Here is a 13,337-nt window from a genome sequence, read left to right on the forward strand (position 1 = left end):
GGCAGAAAGCACTTCAGACAACAGCACCGACAAAGGCCACACAACACAGGTGGCAAAACACGGACCCTTCATAAAACCACTAACTATTCCATATGGCGGATGCCTCCAGTGAGAAGGCAGGCCTGTTCCCAGGGGCTTCGCAGGCCATGGTGATGTGTCGACACCCTCTACGTGGTCAGAGAGGAGAAACAGTAATTAAGTATTCCAAGGCCCACTTGACAAGTTTCCCTTTCAAAACAAGTCATTTTCCTCTTTATGAAAATCAGATAACTTCTGATTGAGGATTCCCTCTCACCAAAAAGTAAGACCCTGATGGACTCCATGAAACCACGATGGCAGGTAGAAAGTCAACACACGATAAATATGCACCAAATGAATGGCACTGGATGGGTGCAGCAAAGCCGCGTACCATCTTTGAGTTAAAATAAATTATTAACTGGAGGTTGTCAGCTATGAGCTTTGGAGATGGAGGAATGGGAAAAAACAGTACGATTTTAACAGCTGGTACCAGAGCTCCTCTTAGAAGCTTGTTTAGGAAATACTGTGGACATAGGCCACCCTGAGTGTGGAAGAGGAGGCTGTGGGGCATGGACTGGAAGGAGACCAGAAAACAGAGATCAACAGCTCAGTGTAAGAAAGGAAAAGAGAGAAGGAGAACTGAACAATATAGTAGGAAGATGGAGTCTTAAAAAGAAAACAAAAACCAGTCCCTGAGAAATTCCTAGTGCAGGGCAGCTGAAGGACTTTGAGGAACAGAAACATCCAATATTCAATTTGAAGCTCTTTGTATTGTAACACTGAAACCCCTCCATGGCCCTAAACTCTCAGGAAATATCTGTGCCTGAAGCCTTACATCACTCTTTTGAGGACAAGATGAGTTGGGGCAGTTCCAGTGGCTAAGACAGGGATATTGCACACAGGATGGTAAGACACATGATCTACAAGCTCAAGTATTTCATCACAACAGGAACTAGGAACAAATACTGACCAACAATAACGTAACCCCACCCACACCCCCAACAAAACCAAAGAAGTAAAACACAACACTTTCAGAAAGATTAGGAAGGCCACTGTCTTCTTCCACCTGTGAGTTGCTGAATCAGTCAATTTCATTTGAATCTCCCTGGTAGGCTGGTGAATATCTAACAACTAACTCTCTGAAGAAGACCAAGCAAGTTCTTACTCATAGCGTGCGGATTCCTGTGGTGTAAAGACTCCCGCCGCCGCAGATATCAAGATACCAACACGAAATCGACAGTCTTGTGAGACTCAAAATTTTTAAACTGACTCTCATGAGCCGGTACAAGCTGGTTTGTGATGCCCACGGCTGGTATTTAGGTTAATGGTGGTTTCCATGGGATGAAGTCCTTGTCTTGGCTTTGACCAGAAGAAGTTTTACCCATAGTAATGTTAGCTTTTGGAGACTAGGCACTACCTACAGGAGGGTAAGGGAGGGCAAGGGATGAGAAAGGCACAGAGGCGGGCACCATGCATCAGGGAGCCTGTCACGGGATCAAGGTGCATTAGCACTGAAAGGAAGCACTCACTCAGCTGGTGTGATCCCCTTCCTCAACGAGGAGGAACCCAAGGCCCAGGGAGCACGATTACTGCTCAAGGTCACTCTTCGAATTAGTAGCAGGTCTGGAACTGGAGTTGGGGCTGCCTGCCTCCCTCTCCTCTGAGCCTCAAAGTCCTCCTCTCAGGGCAAGGCAGGGAGGAACTTGGCTTGCAACTAGGCAAGGGCACACATGGGCAGCTCTGGCTAAGGTTTTACATTTTACTAGCTTACCATTTGGAGAACTTCTGACTCTGTATGAAGATGAAGAGTTCTGCCAGGGATCTGGGTGAGCAGAAGAAAGCCAACCAGAGACCCAGCTAATAGGAAGCGAAGACCCAACTGGGGTGACCAGCAACAAAGGAATGAGCGGACAGCCTTCTCCAAGAGTTTCCAAGGATGTGGATGGAAGTACAGGGCTGATGGGATCTTCCCAATTGTGAAAGGATCCCCCCCACCCCCCCACCCCCGTCCCATGGTGATAAGCAGGAAACAGGAGGGGCAGAAAAGGGAGGTCCTTGTTACAATCTTAAATCTCCAAACCTCCCAAATATAAAATGTACCAGGCAATGTCTCCCTCTCATTGAAAAGAAGATCAAATTAGGCATCCTAAATGTTTTTCAAATGATTTCTGGCCTGGTTATGTTACAGAAAACAGGGCAGGGTGATTCAAACCTGCTGTCAATACAGAGCGAAGGAAAGAAAAATGCCAGCTATTCCGCAGCTGTCCGGCCGGAATCCTGGAGGAGCTGCTTTCATGACAACTCTGATGCATAGAAACAAGCCAACTTCCAGAGCAGGAGTTAAACCAAATAAACCTGAAGGATATCAATTTAGGAGGAGAGTCTTAAAATAGCAGCCAGGAATGCATGGGTTCCCTTGGACAACTCAGATTACATGCCCTGTCCCTGCCTTAAACAAAACTATGCACTCAAAGTCTCTGTTTCATCTAGTTTCCCTCTTGAGTTGCCAATAAATTTTCAGCTCGTGGAAGCCAATCTAGCGGCAAACATGCTGGATGAGTAAACGTACCAAGTGATGCTCCTCAGAGGGGCGGACAGGGTACCGAGCTATATTAGACATAGACTGGGTCCCTAGAAAACTATCCCAGGGTTAGAAAGAGACCCACCCACAGGGCCACATTCCCAAGGGTAAGGATTTCAGCTAAGCTAGTGAGATGGTCTTCATGAAGATGGGCGTTTAAAGTTAACCCTCCAGGACACAGTCATTCACTTAATGAATGTCTCTTCTGTGCCAGGTCACAGGAACACAACGATCAACAGTGATCAATCTCCTTGGGGTGGATAAGGAGTCAAGCATTCTAAAATATTACATTTAAACAGTTTTTTTTGTTTTATTTAACATTTTTGTAACCAGCAGTACAGACATTAAAGTCCAAATGTATTTAAGTGGAATGTAAATATTTGCTCCAAGCTGTGGGTATTTGAAAGCAGAACAGCCTTTTTCAAGAGATAGAGAAATGCGTGAGAATCACTTTTTTGCACTTTTTTTTTGGCAAGCAAACAGGCCAAAATGTCCTAGAGTTCAGATATAAATCCCACTTCTACTTTTTCTATTTCAAAACATTGCCCTCAGCTCATGTCGTTTTTGACAGTTCCCTAATCTTTTATTTAATGAGATAAAATTAAAGAATTACTATCAAACATAGACAATTTGCTTAGAAAACAGAATGGAAGCATCCCAAGAAGTTACCCGGCTGAGATCTGACTGAGCAGAAGTTCAGCGATGGGATTCCTGCAAGCCGTCAGGGCGGCCACAGCGGCGATGGGAGGCATCCCGTGTGTTCAGACACTGGAACTTACTGGGATTTAGCTGGCCCAGGTCTTCATCTCCACACAGCTCAGTCAGGTCCCTTGTGTCCACAGGTAAAATGATCACTGGGTCAGGATGTGCCTTCCTTTATACTGTAAGCTCATCAAGTCAGCAAAGCTCCTTGGGCAGTTCTGCCCCCAGGCTGGGATTTCTCACTCCACGATGTTAGGAAAACTGATTTCTGCCCTGATTGGTCCATGCAGGCACACTAGGTCATTAAAAGGATTCTAGTACTAATTTCTCTGTGTGTGTGTGTGTGTGTGTGTGTGTGTGTGTGTGTGTGTGTTTCTGGGGACTCGGGGGTTCCCCATGCATTGCAGCAATTCTCTGATGCCAGCCATGTGTCCTATAATTCAACTCAGTTCCGAGTTAGCGTCAAATTCCATGGGTGAAGGGTTCAATCTCACAAGACTGCCTCCCATCCCCACTCCCCACCAACTTCAGACATCAGTCACAAGCCTGTTTTTCTGAATGACCAGCTACAGACTGAAGGTTCCCATGATCCCCTCCTTGGGTTTGACTAATTTGTTAGAGCAGCTCACAGAACTCAGAGAAATATTTCACTTACTAGATCACTGGTTTATTATAAAAGGATGTAACTCAGGAACAGCCAGACAGAAGAGATGCAGAGGGCAAAGTATAGGGAAAGGACCAGGGCCTGCCATGACCTCCATTCTCCCCTTGGTGATCTCCTTATGGTCACCAACCTGGAAGCTCTCCAAACCCTGTCCTGCCGGGTTTTTATGGCAGCTTCATTACAGATGATTGATTAAATCCTTGGCCATCGGTGCTTGCACTCAATCTCTAGTCCCTCTCCCTTCCCCGAGGTCAAAGGGTGGGACTCAAAGTTCCAACCCTTTAATCACATGGTTGGCTCCACTGGCCATGGCCCTATCCTTAGGTGCGGTCCAAAGTCACTGCATCAACATAATAAAAGACATCTTTATCACTCTCATCACATCTCATCACTTAGGAAATTCCAAGACTTAAAGGAGCTCTGTGTCAAAAACGAGGATGAAGACCAATAAACATTTCTTATTATAAATCACAACATCACAGTCATTCACTGTCTAAGGCCAATTTGGAATTGTCCAAGAGTTCTCACAGTAAGAAGATTGGCCAGAACACTAAAGAGATTCAGGAAACCTGGGTTCTGTTCCCATTTCGGCCACCGTCTGTTCTTTCAACAAAGGTTTACTGAACATGAGGCATGCTCCCTGTCTGCATAGAACTTAAGAATCTATCTTTCACTGATTTGCTGGGTAGAAGTGAGAAAGTGACTTTGCCTGCTTCACACAGATACACAAAGAAAGCTCTCAGCTGTCCTTCCCTTGATCCTGCCATGCTCTCTCTCACCGGCTAGTCTCTGGGCACGCTGTTCCCTCTGCCTAGAACACTCTCTTCCTGTTGCGTGGCGTTAACTCACCATCCCACCGGCATTCACTGGTTTTGGTCATAGCTGCATCTCCAGTGACTTATACAGTACTTGACACAGAAAAGGGGCTCATGGATGGGTAAGTTTAGTCAAAGCTAGCTTGTATGATGGTTAAAAGCAAAATACTAGCTTTGAAATCATGCAGATCCTAGTTCAAATCTCCACTCTGGCCCTTGCCAGCTATGGGATGTAGGCAACTTATTGAACCACTTTGAGCCTCAGCGTCTGTGTCTGGGAAATGGATCAGATACTACTGACATTCCCAGGTAGTGGTGTGAGGGGTTAAGTGAGATTATGGATGCAAAGTAAAGCACCTCCAAGCACCTGAACACCGAATAACCAGCAAATACGGTGACCATTATCTTCATCACTGCTGTTACATGTCCTTTTCTGTGCAGTCCACCACCTCACCTACATCAAAGAAGGCCCTGAAGTTATTTACAAGGCAGGGCTTTGTAACAGCTGCCTGCTGACACACACACACACACACACACACACACACACAAGGCTTTACAACAGCAATGAAGAGGAGGAGGAGAACAATCACTTCTTCTAATGTCAGTAATTGTGGACCCTTTGACCGGCCTGGCTTACGAAAGCCCACATGAGAAGTGGGAGAAGAAAAAGACCAGCAGGAGCCTGCTCCTGAAGAAACGTGCTTCCCAGAGCTTCCACAGGACCCCTAACCACAGACCCAGAGAACTGCGCCAGGGTTCACAACCAGGAATCTCTTCCTTACCCCCTGGGAATCTGTGTTTGCCCAGGGTATGGAAAGCTGTTTCTGTGCATTACATCAAATGACAACTCCAAGTTATGATCTGTTTTTATCTGTATCAGAGCAAAAAGATAAATTTTTCAGCCATTACTTAAAATTCCTAGATGGGCACCAAAGGCTTTCTACACTTTGATTCCAGAGGGAATGGACAGAGCAGGGTGGTCTGTTACGTGCCTCAAAGCAACTAACACTCACTGCCCGGGGCTCTCCTGGAACGGGGGCAGCTTCTGGAATTCGGTTCCTAGAAAAAGGGGGCTCATTCTCTACTCCAGGATCAGCCTAGCCGAACTGGATGAAAGTTAAATAGATAGCGGTGGAAAAAAAATACAACTAGTAAATAGAACAAAAAGAATCAGACTCACAGATACAGAGAATAAATTAGTGGTTACCAGTTGGGGAAAGGACAATATAGGGATGGGGGAGTGGCAGGTACAAACTACTGGGTATAAGACAGGCTCAAGAATGAATTGTACAACATGGGAAATACAGCCAATATTTTGTAATAATGGTACATGGAAAGTACCCTTTAAAATTGTATGAAAATTAAAAGATGAAATTAATTTAAAAATTTAAAAACAAAGTTAAATAGATATAGGGAAAGGCGGACTAGGAATTTTCTTTTGTGTTGCCCTTGTGACAAAAGCAATACTCTTTTTTTTAAAAATATTTCTTTTATTTTGGGGGGAGGCAATTAGGTTTGTTTGTTTGTTTGTTTTAATGGAGATTCTGGGGATTGAATCCAGGACCCCGTGCATGCTAAGCACGTGCTCTACCACTGAGCTATACCCTCCCCCCAGCAATGCTCTTATTTTATTGAGGGCAAACTGAGGCCCAGGAATCGTCTGTAGCCATTACCAGTCACTCCCCACACCTCTCTCTACACCCCCATCCTGGCCCCAAGAGCCCAGGCAACCACAAATCTACTTTCTGTTGCTATAGACTTGCCTGCAACTCTGGACATTTCATAAAAGTGGAATCATGCAATATTTGGTCTTCTGTGCCTAGGAAGCCATCTTTTAACAACACATACGAGCAGCTGATGGCTCATCAAACTATGATCCAGAGATGTGCTATCCATCACTAATAGCACGAGCCACATGTGGCCATTTAAATTAACATTGAATATATTTAACGTTCAGTTTCTCCATCTCGCCAGCTGCACTTCAAGTGCTTAATAGCCCCACGCAGCTAGTGGCTATCCTATTAGACAGCACAGATACAAAATACTACCATCACTGGAGAAAGTTCTGTTGGAACTTGCTGACCCAGAGGATACAAAGGCATTTGCTGATTAACTACAAACCCACTCTCTCTGCAATGTCTGCTCCTCCTGGTGTTGAAAAGTTAACTTTGCAGACAGAGTGAAAGTAAGGAAGAGCTCAGGGGAGGGGGAGGGGGGAGAAGGGAGGGAAGGAAGGAGGCGGGAAGGGATTGGTGGGCCAGGAGGAGCTAACCCCCTCCTCCCACCCTTCCCACCCCAACATCAGTGTTATTCTCAGTGCCCAGGGTGCTCCCCTGGCCAGGCCCCAGACCTAAAAAGCTCTCTGTTCAGCTAAGTTCATCCAAAAGGCAGATACGCCAAAGCCTTTGGAAGCACTTCAAGGCATCTAGCCTCTACCTCAGCTGTTTGATGATTTCTAAAGTGCTGCATGCCAGAAGGTGATCTGAGGGGCTCCTTAATGAGAGTGAACAGTCCTGATCAGTTTCTGGCCAGCAGAGGCTACTCTGGTTGCCAAGACGTGACCCCTAAGGCTGACAGACATCCCAAGGCAAGAGCCATGGCATCTTGACATGCTCAGACAGAAGGCAGCCCAGGCCCTGTGTTCCACCCCTTTCCTCGGACTGTTCACTAGTTCAGCTAAGACGTCTTTCCTCTTATTGTCCAAAGATGCTGCAGTCACCTACTCCCAGGAGCAGGACAAAAGGGTATTTCAAATTGCAGTTTTGGATGCATTAAGATGATCAGAGAGCCCAGACTTAAGGACAATGGACAAACAAAAGGAAAAACAGAATCACATTCAGAAAAAAAGTCCTTTACTAATCCAAGGGCCCTTTGTTCCAAATCACAGTGCAAAAATCATCCATCATCACCTTTTAAAGTTGTCCTAGAGGAGTATTATCAATTTGGCTAATGTCCTTTTGTTTAAAACTCTTCTTTCTTCATCTTTAGTAGCCAATTTATTTAAAAAAAAAAAGACAACCTAATAAATGCTTCTTCCAATGTGCCTGCTTGCCTAGATCAATACATTTGTCTTGAATCCCCCCTCCCTCAATGAGGGGCAGTGGGGGAATTTCAAAAATCAATAGGTTACGTTTCTAAGATACCAGGAGCAAAAGAGAACCAGGTGGATATTTACCAAGCTATGACAAGTGTTCATTTGCTAATAAGTTCTTCTTTCAGGGAAGAGCACTCTGTGTTTCCTGGTCCCTTGGTTTTCAAAAACATCCTTCACCATGGAGATATAGCTAAGCAGGAAGAGACAGGTCCATGGATGCTTTAGACTTCTGATCCTGAGCAACAGACCAAGCGTGGAGAACTGGCTCTCTAGGGTTCTCAGTTCAGCTGCTGTGGTTACTCCGCCCCTTACAGTCATTTCTGACTTTGTCTATTCATGAATTCATGCATTCAACATGTTCATAATTCGAGGTATTTTTCCCCTCTATTTCATCTCATGTAATCTTCCCATTAATTTTGAGGTTGATGCTATTCTCATTCCCATTTTAGAGCTGAGGAACGGCAAAATCAGAGATATCCAAGAATCCATCAAAGTCACACAGCCATCTGAGACCAGACCCCAGGTGTTCTGAATCCCAGGCTGGCATTCAGGCCATCTTCAGTATATGACAACCCGTGCCAGCTGGTATGGAAAAGAGAACCCAGAAGGGCAAAGGGAATCTCAAGACCAAGGATCCCAGAGGCCTGAGAACAAGCTTAGACAGAGCCAGACCTGTTTTGCAGGCTCCTACTTTCACAGGTAGTCTCTACCTTGGTGAAAGGGGGCTCACAGAGCAAAAAGGGTGTGTGTCCCTACAATGAATGGCTTGTGTCTGCTCGTCAGAAAGAACTTCTGTGGGACTGAATAACCAAGGATGCTTCAGCCACTCTGCCCACTGAAAATTCTCAGAGCTACACACAGCCAACTTACCTTTTATGAGCTCAGAGCATTCTCATTTTCATGCGATTGCAGCAAAAAAAGACTATTACCTTTACAAGTGAAATCAATCCATCTATATATATATGTGTGTGTGTGTGTGTGTGTATGTACACACACACACACACACACACACACACACATACATATACTCGGTCCAACTTATATTGTGTGGTAGATTGATTGCAAAAACAGCCTTAAGTCTCTGCCCCTCTCTCGATCATGCATGCTTTGCAATGTGCCTTGGTAGCACCTCCCTCAATGGAGAGAGTATGTTTCCCAGCCTCATGCACCTGGGCAGGCGTGTGACTTGCTTTGACCAACAGGATGAAGCATACGAGAACTGATGATGATTTTTGGAGCTTCGGCCTTAAAAGGCCATGCACACTTCAATCCTGTCTCAGAACTTGTCCACCACCACAGAATAGTCTGAACTGGCTGGCTGGCAAACAAGAGACCAGATAGAGAAAGCTGGTTTGGCTCAGCTGAGGCCAGTACAGACCAGAGAGCATCCAGCCCATCACCCAGGCGGCCTCAGATGCATGAGCAGGCCCCACCAGGATATCACCAGAGGCTGACACACCTCAGCAGAGCTGTCCCATCCATCTGGAGGTTTGAATAATGGCCATCATTTGAAACCAGAACGTTTAGGCCCTGGGGAGATAAAAGTCAAACAAGTCAGAACCAGCTTTACCAGTCTTATCAAGACAGAAGTCCAGAAAAAAGTTCACTCCCACAAGTTTTACTATTATTTACTAGTAAGCAGTAACAGGTTTGCAGAAGCTCTGGGGAAAATTATTATTATTTCTTAATAGAAGATTCAAGACTGAAATAGCTCAGAACTTGGCTTAAAGAACAAAAACTTGGAGTCAAACGACTTGGGTTAGACTCCTAGATGGAAAAGTCACTCTCCGCCCCCTACAGGTACTCACTGGTATTGACTCGAGACCAGATGAATTTAAAATGAGGCAAAGTAATCCTGGCTCGCTAAGGAGGTTCATCCCCAAAGGGCCAGAGCCTCATTCATACATGAACAATAGGGCAGAACGAATCTCCGGTGCATGAAAATCTTTACAAACAGCCCCAGACTCTTCTCTCTAAGGTGGACTCTCTCCCTGGTTTTCCCTCATGGATGCTGCCCCCTACAGCACCTATGGGAAATAAACTTGAAAAAACAATCCTGCAGGGATACCTGCCCTAAGATGTGTATCTGGCTCTTCTCTGGAGAGGGTAAGAAAACGAGTCCAAGTGTTAAACAGTTGAAAGCAGCCACAAGCCCCTTCTCACTCAGTGGCCACGACCACTTTCGTGTGGCAGGGATCCTTGCCTGCAGCCTCTCTGATGGCTTCAGAGCATGAGCTTGGCAAGTTCCAAACAACTTAGGTGAAGTGAAGAGAAAAATCGTCCCCGGGTATGTGAACGGAGTAAAGGAATTTATCACAAACCGTACAGAGGCTGTTATCTGCTTGAAATGCAACTTTTTTCCAGTAATGAACCCTAGAGAATAAGCGGCACCGTCAAGAATACAGTGCACTTTTGGAATGAATGAAGACCTTCAAAGGAACCAACTCGAAGTGTGGGCGTGGGGGGTGCTCTGGGAACTCAAATAAACTGTGGGGGAGTTACTGTCATTACCAGGCCTTTTCCAAGACCTACTAAAATCACACCAACTCTACCCTTTGCCCAGGATAATCAAATCCTATATTTGCAAAGGATCTTAGAGAAAATCTCTTCCAATCTACCTGCTAATATAAGAAAACTCCCCTCCGTTAACAATAGTGAGTGATGGGCTAGCTTGTTTCTGTTCCTCTGGAGTGAGGGACCTCCCTACTCAAGACAGCCTGCTCAACTGTGAGAAGAAAGATGTGAAAAAGTTCTTTTTTTTTAATAAAGCGAAAATTTGCTTCCTTGTAATTTTTTTTTAGTTCTACCCGCTGTGGCTAGAGGGAGAAAAAAAGCTGGCCCAGGATACAGAGCTTTATTTCTAAAAGGAAAGTGGTCTCTCCCCAGTAAACTGTTCCCTAAAACATCTTTTGCTTCTAACCGCTGGTGCAAGAACGGGTCTTCTGAGCAAAGCAGACAGACCCCTGCAAATTTCGTCTCTGGGTCTCACCCTGATGAGGTTCTAACTAATCCAGAGAATTCAGTTCATCCCTTCTATATGCATCCTCCCAACACCTAATCACCTTGTCAAGCGCAGGTGTCACAAAATGCAATGAGAAGATTTGTGCCATGTTTAACAGCTGTCTCTGCCACCAGACTCTAAGTTCCATGAGGGCAGGGATCATTATCTGCTTTTTCACTTTTGAATATTTAGTGACTGGCATGATGCTTGAGATACAGAAGGCACCCGATAATGTACTAAAGGATGAAATCTGAGTTCCAAGTATACGAATGCCCGAAAAGAAGGGGGAGACCCATTTAATTCATACTGTACAGTCTGGTTGGAATTATCTGCTCTTAAAAATGGAGCCAAATCTAGCATATCTTTTCCTGCAGCAGTCATCACCTAGAACCTTCAAAGATCCTTCTCTTTCGGGCTAACCCTGATTACAGAGCCTACTCGCTGGTGGCCCACTGAAGAGAGAAGGATGGATGGCTTTGTGAAGACCGATTTTAGCTCACGCTTGCTCTCAGTTCCTCACACTGGCGAGTTTTTCCATCATGGCCACATGAACCTGATCGTGCCCATGATGTGGGTTTTATTCAGTCCACGTACATTCTCCCAAATTGTGGAAACACAAGTGGGAAGGCTCTGTCTGGAGTCGTTATCTTCCCAGGACGTCCCAAGGATGCCAGGCTGAAAACCAAAGCTCCACTCGGATATGAAACAAAGCCTGGGCAGTAGAGGGCAGCAGAGACTCACCATCAGGGCTGTCCTGAGCCACAGAACCTTTTTTTCATTTTTTTTTTAAATCTTTGCTTTGCCCAAGGTGAGTTATTACAGGACACTGATCCCCACCTCATTTCACATTTCATAAAAATGCTGTGATTCTCCCATTTTGAAAAGGGCACAGGGAGCATTAGGTGTGGCGAGGTCTCCTTTACCTTTGCTCTTTTGAGGGAAGTGGGCAAGACCGCTGATTTCCATCAGCAGCTATTAGCTGTAGAATATCCACAAAGTTCGGGGAGCCTGGACAATCGCATGAACCAACACGGCCGCCAAGAAATCGAGGCAGGCGCTCCCAGGACACTAAGAATGTAAATTGTGCACACGGTGCCTTGGCATAAACCACTCTGCAGCATGACACTTCTCTCCACGGCATGACACCTGAGGGTGGCCCGTGTACCCCTCTTATCACAATGTAGAAGGCTGTGACCGTCATCCTGGAAATGGATATTTTCAGTGTGACCTCTCATCCGACATCCTCATCAGAAGATGGTTCCCTGACACACAGGTTATGTGTTGGTCTCCTGATGAAATGCATAGACTTAGGAGCTTGAGGAAGGCAAAATGCCCCAGAGAAACAGGCATTTTATCTGGTAGGTTCATTTAAGTCAGAGGATGCAACGTCCTCAGCATCCAGGCAGCCACACACGTGGTCTCATCAGGTTGGGGCGGCTACATGAGCCGTCAAGTTTTACTGTTCCAGAGCGCTCCCTTGTCTGGCCAGCGTTCTGTTCCTGTACTCTGCATTGTGAACATGAGCCCCATGTGCTCATAGAAAAGTCAATCTCATTTATCCCCAAAGCTATTTATCTTCTCATGCTAATAAACACTGTCAGGTACCTAACTTTAGAGAAGAAAAAAAAATTTTTTTTTATAGAAGAACATCTGAATGAATGACTGAACTTAAGCTCTGACTCCAGATGATACCTGGATAAAAATTCCGAAGGGAGCCCCCAGAAACATAAATACTTTCCCCTACCAATGATCCTTGAAATTAAATTGAATTTGTGTACGTGTGATGTTTTCCACACAGCAGATGGAAGCAAAAGAGATGCTGAGATTGATTACCTGAAGATCAGATGAACATCAACTAGTCACTTTTCATTCCTGACACAAGACTAATCAAATAGCTATTTCATATTCCTAAATGATCTCTTTTCTCTCTTTTTCTCAACTCCTTCATCCTGTTACAAAAAGTCATGTTTACTGTCTTTTCGAGAAAGGACAGATAGCAGAACCAGGAGCTCACGCAAGGCTTTCAGACACATCCATATTTAGAGAAGAGCACACATGGTTAGATCCTTCTTATTCTTCTCCCTGAAAAAGGACGGCTTTGGCATTAAAGGTTATTAGTCTCACACATTAGTGGGATTGATGCGTCTCCTGCTCTGAAGGCTCTTTGAGTTACACAGTAGATCAAGAAAACGGCTCCCGGAGGTGGCCGGAGAGACGATACCAGATACAAGCTCCTTCACCTTCCATGTTTGACTTTAGTTTAGTGCTGGAGGTTAAGCTAGGATGGAGAACAGGAAGGAAGGCACACTGCATAGGCTCCTCTCCAGGCAGCCCTGCGAGTGCTCACCCTTCCTCGGAATTCACCCTTACTCTGAACAGAAGAGTGCTCTTACCAAGCAACAGCAAGCTCTTCAAGTGCTGGCAGAGAAAGAGCCCGAAGGTGGTTCTCCAATCAGGGAAGA

At 45.3% G+C, this 13,337-nt stretch overlaps 1 protein-coding gene across 1 annotated transcript in view; it reads right to left on the reverse strand.

Moving 5' to 3' along the window:
* The window catches only part of NAV2 (neuron navigator 2), a 365,374-nt gene that overhangs the window by 176,890 nt on the left and 175,147 nt on the right, over positions 1 to 13,337 (reverse strand).

Source organism: Camelus ferus, chromosome 10 (genome assembly GCF_009834535.1).
Source record: "Camelus ferus isolate YT-003-E chromosome 10, BCGSAC_Cfer_1.0, whole genome shotgun sequence".
NCBI classification, from domain to species: Eukaryota; Metazoa; Chordata; class Mammalia; order Artiodactyla; family Camelidae; genus Camelus; species Camelus ferus.